Source organism: Aphis gossypii, chromosome 2, assembly GCF_020184175.1.
Source record: "Aphis gossypii isolate Hap1 chromosome 2, ASM2018417v2, whole genome shotgun sequence".
In the NCBI taxonomy this organism is placed as follows: Eukaryota; Metazoa; Arthropoda; class Insecta; order Hemiptera; family Aphididae; genus Aphis; species Aphis gossypii.
The window spans coordinates 57,800,577-57,816,417 of record NC_065531.1 but is presented as its reverse complement, the minus strand read 5'-3'; the positions used below and the strand labels follow the sequence as shown (position 1 = coordinate 57,816,417).

The 15,841-nt window shown below is 24.1% G+C and overlaps 1 protein-coding gene, 1 long non-coding RNA gene and 1 pseudogene across 2 annotated transcripts in view; 1 reads left to right on the top strand and 2 right to left on the bottom strand.

Moving 5' to 3' along the window:
• Positions 1–15,841, top strand: part of LOC114125075 (zwei Ig domain protein zig-8-like) — a 242,055-nt gene that overhangs the window by 85,730 nt on the left and 140,484 nt on the right. The window lies entirely within an intron of this gene.
• LOC126549620 (uncharacterized) lies at positions 6,680–7,966 on the bottom strand. The gene is made up of 4 exons (XR_007603721.1): positions 7,872–7,966; positions 7,708–7,797; positions 7,091–7,210; positions 6,680–6,770 (listed from the first exon to the last, which is right to left on the bottom strand). It is a non-coding gene; the product is annotated as an uncharacterized LOC126549620 (long non-coding RNA).
• LOC114125076 (uncharacterized) lies at positions 8,190–13,172 on the bottom strand (annotated as a pseudogene).

The window sequence follows — 15,841 nt, the reverse complement described above, 5'->3', positions numbered from 1 at the left end:
AATAAATATAATATTATTTATTTATACTTTAGTTAATAGTATTCTTACTACTTTTGACATTTAAAAGATTTCAGGTACCTATCGTAAAATAATTTTTTTATGAAAAAGAATATAATTCTTAGTACTTACTTAAATGTTTCATTTTTTTTTTTTTTTAATAAATCCCATTATATTTTTTCATAAATGGAGTTAGGTAGTATAATATAACATAATCATAATGTATTAAATTCAATATAAATACTAGTGAATGTTAACCAAAGAACCCAATAATATTTTAATTCACTTAATATCCATCCAATTGAATAGAGTGATTTTAAAAATTACAATGATTAATAGAATATGGTAGGTTCATATTTTTTATTTCAATTTATATGAAATTAATCACATAAACTTAATTGATTTCAACTGGAAGCTACATGGAAAAAATAGGTCAAACTGCCATTGTTAAAAATCGTCTTACTCTAGTAAATTTTACACGTGAAAGAAGCATGCAGCTTTTATAAATAAATAAAGAAATTAGTCGTTGAAATATGTAAGCATGATATATTTTGTTTCTCTTTTTGTTGTTTCTTAAATCTGTTTTCAATAAATTAATATTTAAAATTACGTACGCTCTTTTATAAAAAAAAAAAGAAAAAAAAACACCAGCAACTTTTACTCGGGTTACCTCGAAAGCGTGTAACCATGAAACGTTTTCCAAAACTATTCGATACATAATAAATATTTATACGCGTATATAAAACATATAATATACGTGCGTGTATAATGTATATATATATATATATATATATATGTGTATAGATAATATTTAATGTATTCTGAACGTGGTGATTTTTCATAAAAGCTCGTCTTCGTTGGTGGCGAAAGAAGTTATAGATACGTTTTACCGTCAGACCAACTGTATAAAATTGACTCGAGTACAGCTGTTTGCCCTCATACCATTTAACGGGTGGAGGGGGCCACGGGATCTTATGAATAATGCATTGGACTCGGACGCCTCCAGCTAACTATCCGTTTGTCATGGTTGCCACTGGTGTGTGTAGTAGTAGTAGTACACTATCGTACATTCTCTGTTCCCCTTAATTTCTAGATAACTCCCGAGTGCACTGGACGTTTAAGCGCAAAAGCTCCAATTTGCAGTCAAGCATGTACAGACCGAGGCTGAGAAATTATCGTTCTTGCATACAATAACGCCGGTGATGAATATTATGACCCGAACTTGTTGAATTAATACAAATAAATTAAATTGCTCACACAGCGATCGAATATCTAAACACTGTTTTGCAAAGTAATAATATTCTGCCATGTTGGTTAGCCGGAATGATAACCTATTTATTCCATATTATTATTATTAGTAATGTTCTGTTTTTGAAAATAATCACAAAAATCGATTTCGCATATAACAATGCATAATTGTTTATAGTGGTATGTTTATATTATGTACATAAAACGTTCTGCTATAATAATAATAATAATTATATACTAATAGGTATACTTACTGTACTATATAATAGGCTTTGATGCTGTATAGAAATTAAAATAGATAGAATTTCAAACTTTTAATTTAAATATACATCACTTGACATTTAATTGTATTATATTATTATATGCAATTTTATGATATAAACACATATTAATCACATAATTAACTTTTAATATTAACTATTATATTCAATATATAAATACGATAAAACTAAATTTATTGTAATAAATAAAATAGTTTTAGTTACTTTTTATATCTTTAATAAAATAAGTATAGCTACAGATAATAATGCCGATTTTATATGGATCTAAAATAATAATTATAATTATTTTATTATTCAAACAAATTTATTTATATGAAATACACACATATAATATATATATATATTTATACTATAAATTAGTAAACATAACATCAAAATAAATGTGGTACTGAGTATAAAATACACTAGATATTAATCTAAATAATAAAAAATATAAAAATGGTTTTTATTATTATTATTTTTTTTTGTGATAACACAAGTAACATTATATGTTGATTTATAATTATTAATTATATAAATCAATAAAAATAACAATTAACTATAATTTAGTGATTTATTTTCTAACATATTAAATCATTTTTAAAAATTTTAAAAATTTATTTATTTTTAAATTCGAAGTCAAATATTTATATAAATAAGTTATTAATAACTGTACTATATATATATATTATATACAATGTTTTTTTGTTTGTTATTATTAAAATGTGTAATATAATTTTAAATGTGTAAACTTGTATATTCATTTAAATATGCAAAAATTTAATAGTTATACACAATTAAACCAATACTTAGGTATTAAAAAAGTTGGGTGAATTATAATTTAATTTTAAGTATAAAAAACGTATCTATAATAAATAATAATATCATTATACCTATAATTAATATTGAATATGCCTAATATGTACAATATAAATTACCTTATAGTCTTATTTTGTATTATACAAAGCTTATACGTATTAGTAATTTTATTATTATGAGACAAGTTTAATTGTAAAAAGAAATGTACTAAAGAATTCATAAAAAGAAATATGATGAATTAAAATCATATTTTAGTACTTTATTTTACGTACGATACACTCAATATTTAACAATAAATTAATGTGTTTTTTTATGTTAATAGTTTATGTTTGTGGAACTTATTTTTATTTCTCCAGAAATCACTATCGTTGCATATATTTTTAATTCTATAAAATAGCTAAATCGGAAATTAGACTCTTTCATGCTTTAAATAAGTTATTTATTATACCATCATATTTTGATGTTTTTTCTTCTGATTTTAATTTTTCATTCGTAAATAATCTACTAAAAATCTATCTTCTTGACGGTATTAAAAATAAGATTCTGGTTTGGAGCTCAGTTGGTGTTATTTGTTTTATACGTTATGTAAATTTTAAAACATATTTACCTACTTTCGTATTTATACCACGTTTTTAAAATATTTTTTTCTTTATATATAAATTAAATTATATTTTAAAATATAATCGTTAGTATTTTAAAGTTTAATACAATAAGCATAAAGAAATGTCATAATTTTTTATATAGTTAAATTATTGATTATTAATTTTATTTAGATTCATTTTCTACAGCAGTACCCATTGGGAATGATTTTATTATGTTGTATAATTTAAAATGGACAAACTCTAGCCATATTTGTCTATTCAAAATTATTATATTAATACAATAATTAAGTTGTTTTAGAAAATTGATAACTCTAATTGAGTTTTTTTACACATACGTACTTATAATCAGTTAATTTCTAAATACATTTTTTTACATATTAGGTATTTAACTTTTAAAATAATGTACCTTCTATTAATTAAGGTTTACTGCTGTAGTGTAATATAACGAAACATTATGTACCTTTTGCATTATAATAGCTACACAAAAATATGTTTACAAAACTATTCAGACCTATTTGCTGTTCAAAAAGCTGTGCTTTAGCTTTCAAAATACAATATGCATGGGCTTACGATTCGCATTGGTTTTGATTTTGACGGTAATTACATTAAAACATATTTAAAATTTTAATTTCCACATGTTGTAATACATTTAGTATTGTGTTATTTGAATAAAACTATAAACGAAAAACGCTTTAAACTATGATTTGTATTGAATACAATAATAACTGAGATTTCATTGAAAGCCAGTCTTCGATTTCACACTCGAATACGCCATTAGGTATAGTATAATAATTCCCTTTCCCTACTCCTCTATATCAACACGGTTGTATTATATTCTGAATAGCCCTATTATACAGGACTGCCGACACGTATGTGACCCAACCTTTGATATTGTACACCTATAGAAATAGGCAATGAGAGGGTGCAAGTGAGGTGGATAGAATGGTGGAAATGGGCAAAAGGAGGCAGTGATAGAGTGAGTTAGCATGGTAGAGAAATAATGAGAGAGATAGAGTAAGAGAGAATGCAGTGTAGGTGTGCCTTTTAACTTGCTAAACTGAAGCGTTGCAAAACTTTCTCTAAGTGATATACGGACCTTCGACAAAACACCCTGAGTTTCTGCGCAAGGTTCAGTTTCCAACTTAGAAACCATTATTTGTCCATTAAATATATAATGTATTATAAAAAAAAAAGTTTATGTTGTACGAAATTCTTATTATCGATTATTGGTAATATTACGATACCGCAATCATACTTGGTTTTGTATGTTGAACCATACTATATCTAGTATATATAAAAAATTACCATTTCAAGACTTATGGTATTGAACTTAAGTTTAGTTTTGTTAGATCCAATAAATGATTACCTACTCAGTTATAATTATACTCATAATCATATTAATCGTTTTATAGTTGCTTTACAAATCATACCTTAATATTATTGCAAATCTAAAACTTTGTGGGACATTTATTATTATTCACCAATAATGTGATAGTGTTTTCACCATTTATTATTATATCATACACCAAAGAATATAGGACAAGATTTTGGTAGTTTCCATAGATGCTATTGTAATAGTAAATATATCGTTAATAAATCGTATAAAATTTAGAAGTTGTTATGACTAAAAATAAGTTCAGCATATAAAGTACATAACATGTTTATATGATCAAATAATATTCACAATACTGTTAAATATAATATCTATTATGTGATGATATATTTAAGCATACGGTAGTGCGCCATGCCAAGTCCAAGCAGCATGCCGTATATCTTTACATGAGCCAATTTATCCGGTTTTTCTTAACCTCATATCTGTTTTCTGGCTTCCTTGGCATTAAAATAATGAAAACACTTAACTATTTCGATAGTCCATCATTTTGGCTTAGTGGTTATTAACATGATATTTTTTAAAGAGTTAATTGTTAATGGGTATTTAATTATACATTATTATAAATATCTCTGATAAAATATAATTTAACTTTATTTTAAAATTGCAATGCCCGATGTTTTTTATTATTAAAAATATCAATATTAACGAGTAATTGTTCTGTTTAAATGTTTTATACTTTCACGGAAAAACTATTATATAACTTAAAATGTCTATAAAAAATTGTGTACCTATATATAATTTATAAGTTCTTAGATACAAAATGAATTTCTTATGAGACCTGTGAAGTATATGAATCTATAATAATTTTGCAATCCTTGTCTAAAAAACTTAAATATTTTATACATTTTTAACGAAAAAATTATTTAGAAATGTTTGTGATTTTGAAAAATGATGTCAATAATTAAACTTATTTGAAGATTTTTCATACTTAGGTATTGAAAAAAAATATGTCTATAAAATGTGTAGACTAAATGTTTAATCTTTAAAATTTTAAATATAAATAATAACAACTTATGATAAACCTCTTATTAAACTTTCTAAGTTTTTTGACAAAGTGAAAATTGATATCAACATTACAAAAAAAATATTTATAAAAAATGTAAAATTTATATAAATAGCTTGAAAAATTCAAAATATTTAGAAAGTTATATCTGTAGTCAATGTCAACACTAACATTAATATTTAATAAAGATGTTAAGTCTCAATTGAAATTCGTTTTTAAATAACATTAAAAAACAAAATTAGGTTTAAATTACAATTTCCATTTTCCTTATTCTTTTAATTTTTTTTTGACTTTTAACCCTCTAAAATACCATTTAGTTTCAATTAACTACCAGAAATCTTAAAAAAATTTAAGTATATCTTAGGTCATAAACAATAATGACAAACTGAAAATTACAAAATTACACATAGACATAATATACTTGTATTATCTTTTTAAATAAATACATTCATCATTCCACTCAAAATATAAACAGTATTTTGACAATAACATATTTTGCAGACCGATTCGGATTTTGCTTATTAAATAAAATGAACGTATGCTATAATAATCAGCACATAAATACATTTATATTTTTAAAATTTAAAAAATTACTAGTTCGATTAAAATTTATCTTTCTATTCAAGAAAATTGATTAAAATTTTAACACAATAGCATTTTTAATAAATAACCGTGATATTTTGTTTTGTTTAAATTAATTTAACTTTTATAGTTTAAATAATAATTCATTATATAAAACCATTTATATACTGTAATAGTCTCCTATATATTATATTGATTTTGTTAATACCTCTAATTAATAACTGTTAATTACACAGAGTAGGTAGATTAATCTCTTGGATGTATTTTCATTTTTTCCACATTTATACATTTATGTAATTTTGTTTAATAGTTAATTTATTATAAACCATTAGATTACAAAAGAGGAAAACATTTTAAATCTATACATATATATTTGTGAAGAATTGTCTTATAAGTTACAAAACTCTCATTTTCAAAACATAAATATAAAAAAATACAGATATTTAAAAATGAATATTTTTATATATTGTCCTAATCAACTTTTCGAGGTAATACTTGTAAACATAATTTTATTGTTCAATATATAAATTATATATAATGTATATATTATTTAATGTTTAATTAGTTTAACATGTTAAAAAAATGTATTTCCTCTTTTATGATTTTAAGCTATGAGTTTCCTGGTTTTCCAGATAGTTTATGTCTCTCAATCACACCCATCAATTCTAATGTGATATATTCTTCATCGTCTTGTAGAGGATGGCCCATCATTCCCCATCGACGCACGTCGACCCTTATTGCGTTTATTATTTTCCTTCTTCTCTTACTTGATCCAATATCTTACAATTTCATTTTTTTCTCTATTTTATACTTATTTCCTTACTTTTTCGAAGTTGAAGTTTCGTGAGCATATTAAATATATAGCACTACAGACACAAATTCGTGGAATTGATTTTTTTTTATTAAACCAAATTAAATAATCAATAGGTAAATAAATTGAAAAAAAAATATAATATTTATAAATAGTAATATTACTTGTTTATGATAAACTCATAATTATTATCTTATTATTTATTTCTTGGAAAACAAATAATTAACATACATTATGGAGAAAATTATTAGTATTTTTGAATATAATTTCAATTATAAAAGATAATTTATAAATTGTTATTTAGAGTATTAAATGTTTTATACAAATCATATTATCATAATACATGTTTGTTTGAATTAATATAAACATACATACATTAAAAACACATTAGTTAAAACTATTGTTTGTGGTATTGTTGAATCATGTGAAATTATTCACGAGATTGTTTTGGTTTACTTTATAATGACTTGAAATACATAATATAGGTACCTGCAACTATAATTTAAATATAATATAAAATAATATATCGACATATAAAAATCAATTTAATTTCATTAATTATTTAAAATATTTATCATGCATAGTATTGAATTTTTCTTTTAAAAAAAGTAGAAGTACCTAACTATAAAACATATTACATATGATTTTTATTTTTATATTTTATTATTTTACTGTTCTGCATGACATTTTTTATAGAATGATAATTAATTAAAGTATAATAATTTAGTCTACATATCATCAAACTAAATCATTTTTGTTATAATTTTATATTGATATAATATAATTATGTTAGCTGTAGGAAAATAATTCATAATAAACAATTTATAATAAAAAAAAAAAATACTGTAGTCAATTTAAAAACATTTTACAAATAATTATAGATATACTTATTATTTATTTAATATATTATAATTTATGTAAATACTCATATTATGAGTTGAAATTTTTTTTGAATATTTAAAATAATAAATTATAAATAATTTTGGAATCACCTCAATAACTCATTCGTAAAAAAAATGTTACTCGAACCTTTCAGTGTGTCGTTATCTTTATGGTATTGCTTATCATCTGAAGTTTCTTTTCTGTAATAACAAACACACACAAATATAAACAAAAAATATATTACCATTTTTTTTATCTACCCTGTTTAACTAACTGTGACCGTTTTGTTGGAAACCATAAAGAGAAAAGGCATTTTTACGCTTTTTTCTATGTACCCGACACATATTAGAGGTCATTCCCATGTTTGGCTCAGTCATATGGAATGTGTGAGGGAAGAGAAAAAAGTTACCAGTCGTTTTACGTGTTTGGAATGCCTTAGTGGGATAGTAAATAAAATTCGCAGAAAATTACATTTTGTCGGCTAACCAACACTGATAAGCTTTGACACAAAAGTGTTGGTCAATATTCGTTCAAATTAACATCCACTGGGACTAACACTATAAAAGCTTCATACGAGTGCATGTTTAAAACGTTAAACTCAAATAAAGGTTTTTATTATGAAATTTGTTCCAATTTAAATGATTTTATGTATACACGCAATGTGATTAATGTTATCGTTTTTAAAACTATAATATAACAGCATAATATGTGGTAATCTGCTGTTTTTCCAAAAATAATGTTGAAAATTTGGAATATGTTGAACTGTTCACGTTTGTCTTTGACCTTAGATGAGAACCTGAAGATAAGAAAACCATTATTGACAATACAATTAAAACTTTCATTACCAAGAAAACGAATTTAAATCGATACACACTTATGATATTATATTTTAATTCTTCAATACCTACGTTACAATAAATTATAACTATTTATCATTTATGTATAGAATAAATAAAATAAATACCTCGTATTATATATTCACAAATAAAACTATTGTAAAAGATAACTTATAACTTTTAATTGAATATAATTCATTTACATTAGAAATATTCAAAAAATCGAATAAACGTTGTGTAGAAAAATCAAATAATAATAATATGAATGTGTCTATGTAAAAATATATATTATAGATACTGAAAAATTAATAAAGATCTTTTTTTTAGGTATAATATAAAGTTTTATTTCACACATTAGAAAAAAATGATATTTTGTAGATTGTATCGGGTGTTAATTTTATTTCCATACATTGATATTTAATCTATTTTATTTTATGAATATATTTATAAATTTGAAAGTATTCGTTAAAAAACCTTTATGCATAGTTTATTTTTATTGGAATAAAAACATACAGTTTTCGATCTATTGAAAATGAGTTGCATGTAAAATTTTAAAAAGTTTATAATATTAACTCTAAAAACTAAAAAAAAACTTTTTGAAACATAAAGGAACATGTTTTCCAAACATCTACGGCTTTTACAGACGTCATAAAAAAAGTTTTATAATATATTTATTATTATTACTAACCTAACTTACGCTACTTTCCGGTTATTCTTTGCGACAAAATTCAACAAGACATACCTACTTTGATAAATGGCCCAGAGTTTCAGGATGTTTTAAATAATCAATGTTTGAGGTGCTGCATATACGGTTAACCTATGAACAGTGAACACTTCGATTTTGCATAAATTTAAGTGATAGTCCACACGGAATGCAACATAATATTTCGGGAATTATGAGTATGTGTTCATTTAGTAGATGTTTTCAGCTATCTGCACGAAATTTATTGCGCTTTAAAAGGATTTCTCTCGGACCCTTTAGCGAACTGAAATCCCTTAGGGGTATGTGCTTCAGTGTATATACGTACACATTTATACGGAAGCGCCCAATTCATGTGGAGTGTCTGGAAATTTTCCAAAATCGATATAAGTAAACTGAACATTAAAAAAAAAAGAAAAGATAGAGAGATAGAAAGAGAAAGAGATAAAGTGAAAGAAAGGGTGAGAGTGAAGTATATGGACGGAAGAGAGCACAAGAAAAAAAAGAGATCAGTACAAAAGAAAAATAATGATGGTGACCGGAGATGAAAAAGGCAAAGCCGTATACAAAAGGGTTTACTCATGGATTTTGTAATCGATTAGAATAATAATAAAAAAAACACACACAGGTCATTGTTCGTAAGATCGTGACAATTGGATAACATTTTTTTAAATAAACACCATACCAAATGTTTTATTATAATGTTTGTTTTATTAAAAAAAATAATAAAAAATAATAATTTAATTTAATTAAAAAAAAAAAAAATCTTTTATTATATTGGTTCATAAATTATTATTATAAACATTTACTTAGGTAAAAAAATAATGAATTTATAAGTAAAATATATTTATTTAAAAGTATAAATTTATAAAACAGAATAGTAAAAGATAGGAAATATTTCTTAACAAGATTCTCTGCAACAAAAAAAAATATATATATATAGGTAGGTAGATATATAATATACTATATAGTTTAAATGTGTATTTTAAAATTAAGTGTCATAAAAAAATATGAAATTACTTTATTATATATTATTATTTTTCACTATTTTTTTTTATCATTTATCATATCATATTGGTTAAAATTGTTATAGAAATATAAACTGAAAATATATTATGAAAAACTAGATGGACTTATAATAGGTAAGTAAACACAGTCGTCCCATAGGAATTTCTAAATCTGTAAATGGAAGTAGCAGGTAGTATTTACTGAGTACTTTTAACTTTGGGTGAACATATTAATTTATAATATTAAATAAAATGTACTTTTAACGTCTTTTCACTATATTTGAGTTGACCGCATAACCATACAAACACCCAAAATTGGCAGCCGCTTTTATTAATGTCTTCAGGTTAGTATTTACCAGACCGGTGCATTGATTACAAACATTGTGTGGATGTTTGCACTGCAAAACTTCATTCGATAATGACGTCTCCGAACCGGCTCCGGATAGCCGAACAGTTTTTTTGCAAGAATTCCGTAAAGTATTTATCTAAAAGTGACAGAATGACCAAACATCAGTTATATACGATCAATGTATATACTATTGTAGTTAATCTTTTAAGGTATCAATAACATAGATGTATTATGGGTTTTTTGTTTCGTATTGAAATAAATAAAGATAAAATAAATAACAATGCATTTAAAGTGGAAAAATATCAATGTGATAATAATTTAATCGTCTATAAGTAGTTAAAAAGTAAATAAAGTAATTCAATAATATTAAGAAAAACAACATTAACCGTATCCGATGTCTTCGTTCAATCTAAATTATCAATAAAATATAACAAAAATGAGATACCCACATCTGGTGTCGGATGCTACTACTCGTAAAAATGCACGCTAATGTGTAAAATAAAATTTAATTTTAATCGAACGTTTAAACGACTGCTAGTGCAAGTGAAACGTACAAAATCGTTGAGTATAAAAATTGGAATATTTACCTTATATTTATTTTACCTGAGGTGATCCACAACAAGCACTCTGTAAGTCATCAAGTGCATGGATTACTGACTTAAACAATTTCTGCAACCTATTGGCTTCCGCACACCCTATTTCGTTTCCTGAAAGGGCCAATAAGTCTAATATTTCACGTACTCGTCCACCCACCATCCGCATACATAGGTCAACTGGTAGAGTGTCTGACATGTCAGTTGCCGACTTAGTGCTACTTCCACAAGAATTCTGGTTCGCTGAAATGCGTGATAGAAAAACACAAGAAAGTTAACATGCTAAATCGTTGTGATGTGGTCAAAGCTCACTATATTCCTCTTTCTACCACCCACCCAAAGAATACACTAAAATGATTTCGATTTAACTGTTTCAGCGTTTTGAGCGCAAAAGTTTTAAATTAAAAATGAGAAACTTTCTCTGAAAGATACGATGATAGTTGTTCGTTCAGTAGGTTGGTTGGTGAAAAGAAAATGTTTGCTCTTTGGGCCTTGAGATTCATCCATAATAATGTGCTCCACCACTAACTGACGTTAAAAAACGAAAGCGTCCATCGAGTGTTAATACAAAAAGTTTCATTCCCAGTGCACCCAAAAGTTAATTGGATGGCATTCTTTGCTAACGAAATCCTTCTAGCGTTATTTAAATTACGTATTTTAATAAAGGGTTATTTCTATATATTACGGTAACACATCTAAATAAATAATAACTAAAAGTCAAATAGTACATTAGCCAGCATCAATATTTTTTTTTTTTAGTATTTTTTATAATGATTTGCTCATTTTATAAAATAAATATGAATTTTAATTGAACAATATAGTTAAATATCTGTTGCAATCTACCAATAAATATATAATTCAAAAAAAATATTGTTGTTGGCGATCAATTAAAAACTAAATAAAAGTAAAACGATTATAATATTGATATGTATATTGACATACTATTGTACTTCGTAATATATTTAAGCTCTTTATAACCGTTTTATACTTTATTTAAATAATAAAAGAAAAAAATGAGTTCACTAGTGCACTTAAGATAAATGGTAAAATTCAATTAATATCTACAATTTGTATTACAATGTTTTAGAAACAACTTAAATTTTGAATTTGTATTCAAATTTGTAACGTTTTATTTTTAACTACCTAATTAAATAATTGCAACAAACATTTTCTAAATGAATTATTGTCTATCTATTGAAAATCAGTTTAATATTATTATAATAATTCTGATATGAAGTATGTTATGTATAATAAGTAATAACATGATATTAAACATAAACCATTTTACATTCATTGACCATTGCATTATTAGTAGATATTGCCGAATAATTATGTAATGGTTAATTGAACCATTGAGTATTAAAACTTGAATATTAAACAGGCCACCATAATGCAATTTTAAATCATAACATTGGTGTAGGAGTCTACATAATACATGGACCTAATTTATAATAAATTAACAATCGATATGCGGATTATAAATAGTTTTACACATTTAATCATGCATAGATAATTATTTACCATTGTCGCCGCATGTTTTACATTTTGTAGCAATATGTCGGATATTTTTATCGGAACTCCCAACGAACGGTTTCTTATTGACTTGTTCTAAAATATTGTAAAAACTCAAGTATTATGCTATATCAATAAAGATGGTTTATAAAATAAATATTTTTTCAATACTTGTTTGACGAGCTTCAGGTTTTTTTATGAAGTTGATCCATCAAAATAAGTCAAACAAACGGACGTTCTACTGTTTTCATTAAACTTCCGAACTAAAGCTAAAATAAATTATAATGAACGTAATTGTTATTTGAGTTCAATAACTCAACAATGTTAGAATCACTGGAGTAAGAATAATTTAAGTTTAATGTTGATAATATGTTCACCAAATTTATTACTAGAATTAGAATTTATGTCTTCATTAATGTAAGACAATACGTCATGGTCAGATATACATGGTTTCCGTGAACACATAATTTGTTAGAAATATTTTTAAAATTAAACTAATCCTTTAAAGTTTTAGAACATAATTACTTTAATTTTGAAACCAAGAGAAATTTATCACAGCATTATTATAATAATATATTTACTAGTTTAGTTACCATAAAAACTCGTTGTTTTTAAAATCTATTTTAATAATAGAATTTAATTTAAAAATGCAAAACATATTTAGCATATATTTGAAGGTAAATATAAATTTTATTTTTGGTATAATCTATTGATTATTTTAATTTTTAATTTAAGAGCAATTTTTTGTTACAATATTCAATGCACCTACAGCTAAAATTTAATTTCATATCAATTATCCATACTCGCGGCAACTCGTATGCGTAAATATTACATTTTTACAAGAAGATTGACAACTATTTACAATGAACCCCGTTGTTAAACTAAAAATATACGACTCGTTTGTGTCGGCATACAACGTAAACACATATTTTGTATTTTAAATTTTAACTAACCTAAAGTAATTTATATGTTCCCGTAGTTTTTTTAGGTAACAAACATACTATACATAAATATGTGAAAAACATTACAAAATATATTTATTAAAATTACTGATATTTTAAGAAATTTACAAAATATTTATGCTGATTTCGAAAAAGTTGAGCATAATGCAGTATTGCATATTTTTCCTAACTGCAAAAATGCATGTCGTAACTTTAATTTAGGACAGAATTAGTTAAATTACAATAACAACACAAAATATTATTGACCGAGTACTAAAACAATAATTCTGAATTTGGTAAATGGGTGAAATTTTTTTTCATGAATTAATCAATTTACTCCTTGAAGAAGTTTCAGATGGATTTTGTGATCTTATGGTGGTTGTACTTGGTAGTACAAGTTTTAGTACTATTTCTATATTTCATGATTATATAATATATTCTAGAAAATAACATTAAATCAGGTAGCAATTTTCAACACAAATTCATGGGCTTGTGAACTTATTAATAATCCTAAGACTACTAATGGAGCAGAAAGTTATGTTAGATTACCTAACTTAACCAGTATTTTAATTTAAATTGAATTATATAACTATAATTATTATGAACTGTATATCAAAAATGTAAAACAATTTTTATTGAAAATGAATAATCTTTATTATAGCCCATATTATTAATAGGTACAACCATCTGAAATATATTGAATTAACAATTAATATAGTAACTTACAAGTTAGGTTAGGTTTGGGAAGATTATACTTACTTCACAAGATCTCAATAATATTATGTTTTAACACAACACTCATGCTTTAAATCAGTCATAACAATATGAGAAACTAATATATTAAGAAAGAAATAAGTATTCAGAACTTTAATAAAGTTATAGGCCATAAATATTGTACAAATATTGTAGAAGAGATAAATTTTACAGTTACAGCTTGTTGAGGTATTTTCTGTAGTTCAAGTCAACAAGTTTACTATAAAAATGTGCCACAATAATCATTTACGTAAATTCAAAAAAAAAATATAAGATTCACAAAAAACATTAAAAATAAAAAAAAAAACAGGAAATATATATTATATTCAACATTATTTTTTAAATATTAATTACAATATTTATAAAGCAATACAATGATTAATAATTATATAAAAATGGATAAATGAATAAAAGAATTGAATCGTCCAGCGACGCTTCATCTACTTCCAGTTATTTAGTTATTTATTTTACTGCGTTAGTAAGAAAGTTGTTTGAATTATTGTTTGCCAAGAACATACATTTACTAAATTATTAATTATTTGAATAGTAAATAATCTAATCGAATAATATTTATATTAACTTTCAGTCAATATACCGACTTAATTTAGTAAAACAATGAAATATCGGTTTATGGTTTAAATTGGCAGATGATGGCGTTAAATGATTGTACAGTTTTTAAAATATAATTATGTATAGAAAATGATAATTTAAGTAAAAATTAAATCTTTAAAATGTCTAGAATAAATATTTTTAAATTAAAAAAAAAAAAAGTGACAAAAATCGTTTGAAAATATATAGTTATTTTACCATTGAATATCCAATATCGCAAAAATAAAAAACTTTAACCTCAATCGCTCATAAACAATTTATATGGCTTTACAAACTAAACTTTTTTTTCAATTACATAAAAAAAAAGTAAAGAATCTTGGATTATATTTTGTATATTTTCAAGTCTTTATGTGTTTAAATTAAACAGTTATAAATTTTTAACTATAAAATAATTTACGTATTTTTGTAGTTTCAAACAAATTTCGTGTACATTTTAACTTTAAATGTATACAAAAAATTTTGGTTTTATATTTTTGGTATTTTTGAATTGTGGTAAGACAAAATTATGAAAAACCGTGTAGTACTTATTTTAGCGTCTTTACTCACAAATAAAATAAATTAATTTAAAAGTACATAAAATATATAAAATGCTATAAATTAGTATTTTATAGGTATGATGTATATTTTATGAACAATTTGGTTATATATTTATCGTAGAATTACAACTAAAAGAAAAAACAAAAAAAATCAATTATACCAAGATACTATACCTAACAATTAGGTACCTATTTTGTAAGATTATCAAGAAAAATAAAGCTATAATTACTTGTTTAATTATAATTCATAATATGCAAATTGGGAATACTTTTGAAATTCCTATGCTTACTGCTATGTTTTAATTAACTAAATAGTTTCACAGGAAAATGTATTACGTCCATTTTATATTTAAGCACATATTTTAGTGTTTCTTACTGTTTTCTATAGAACTATTAAAACTTCACTAC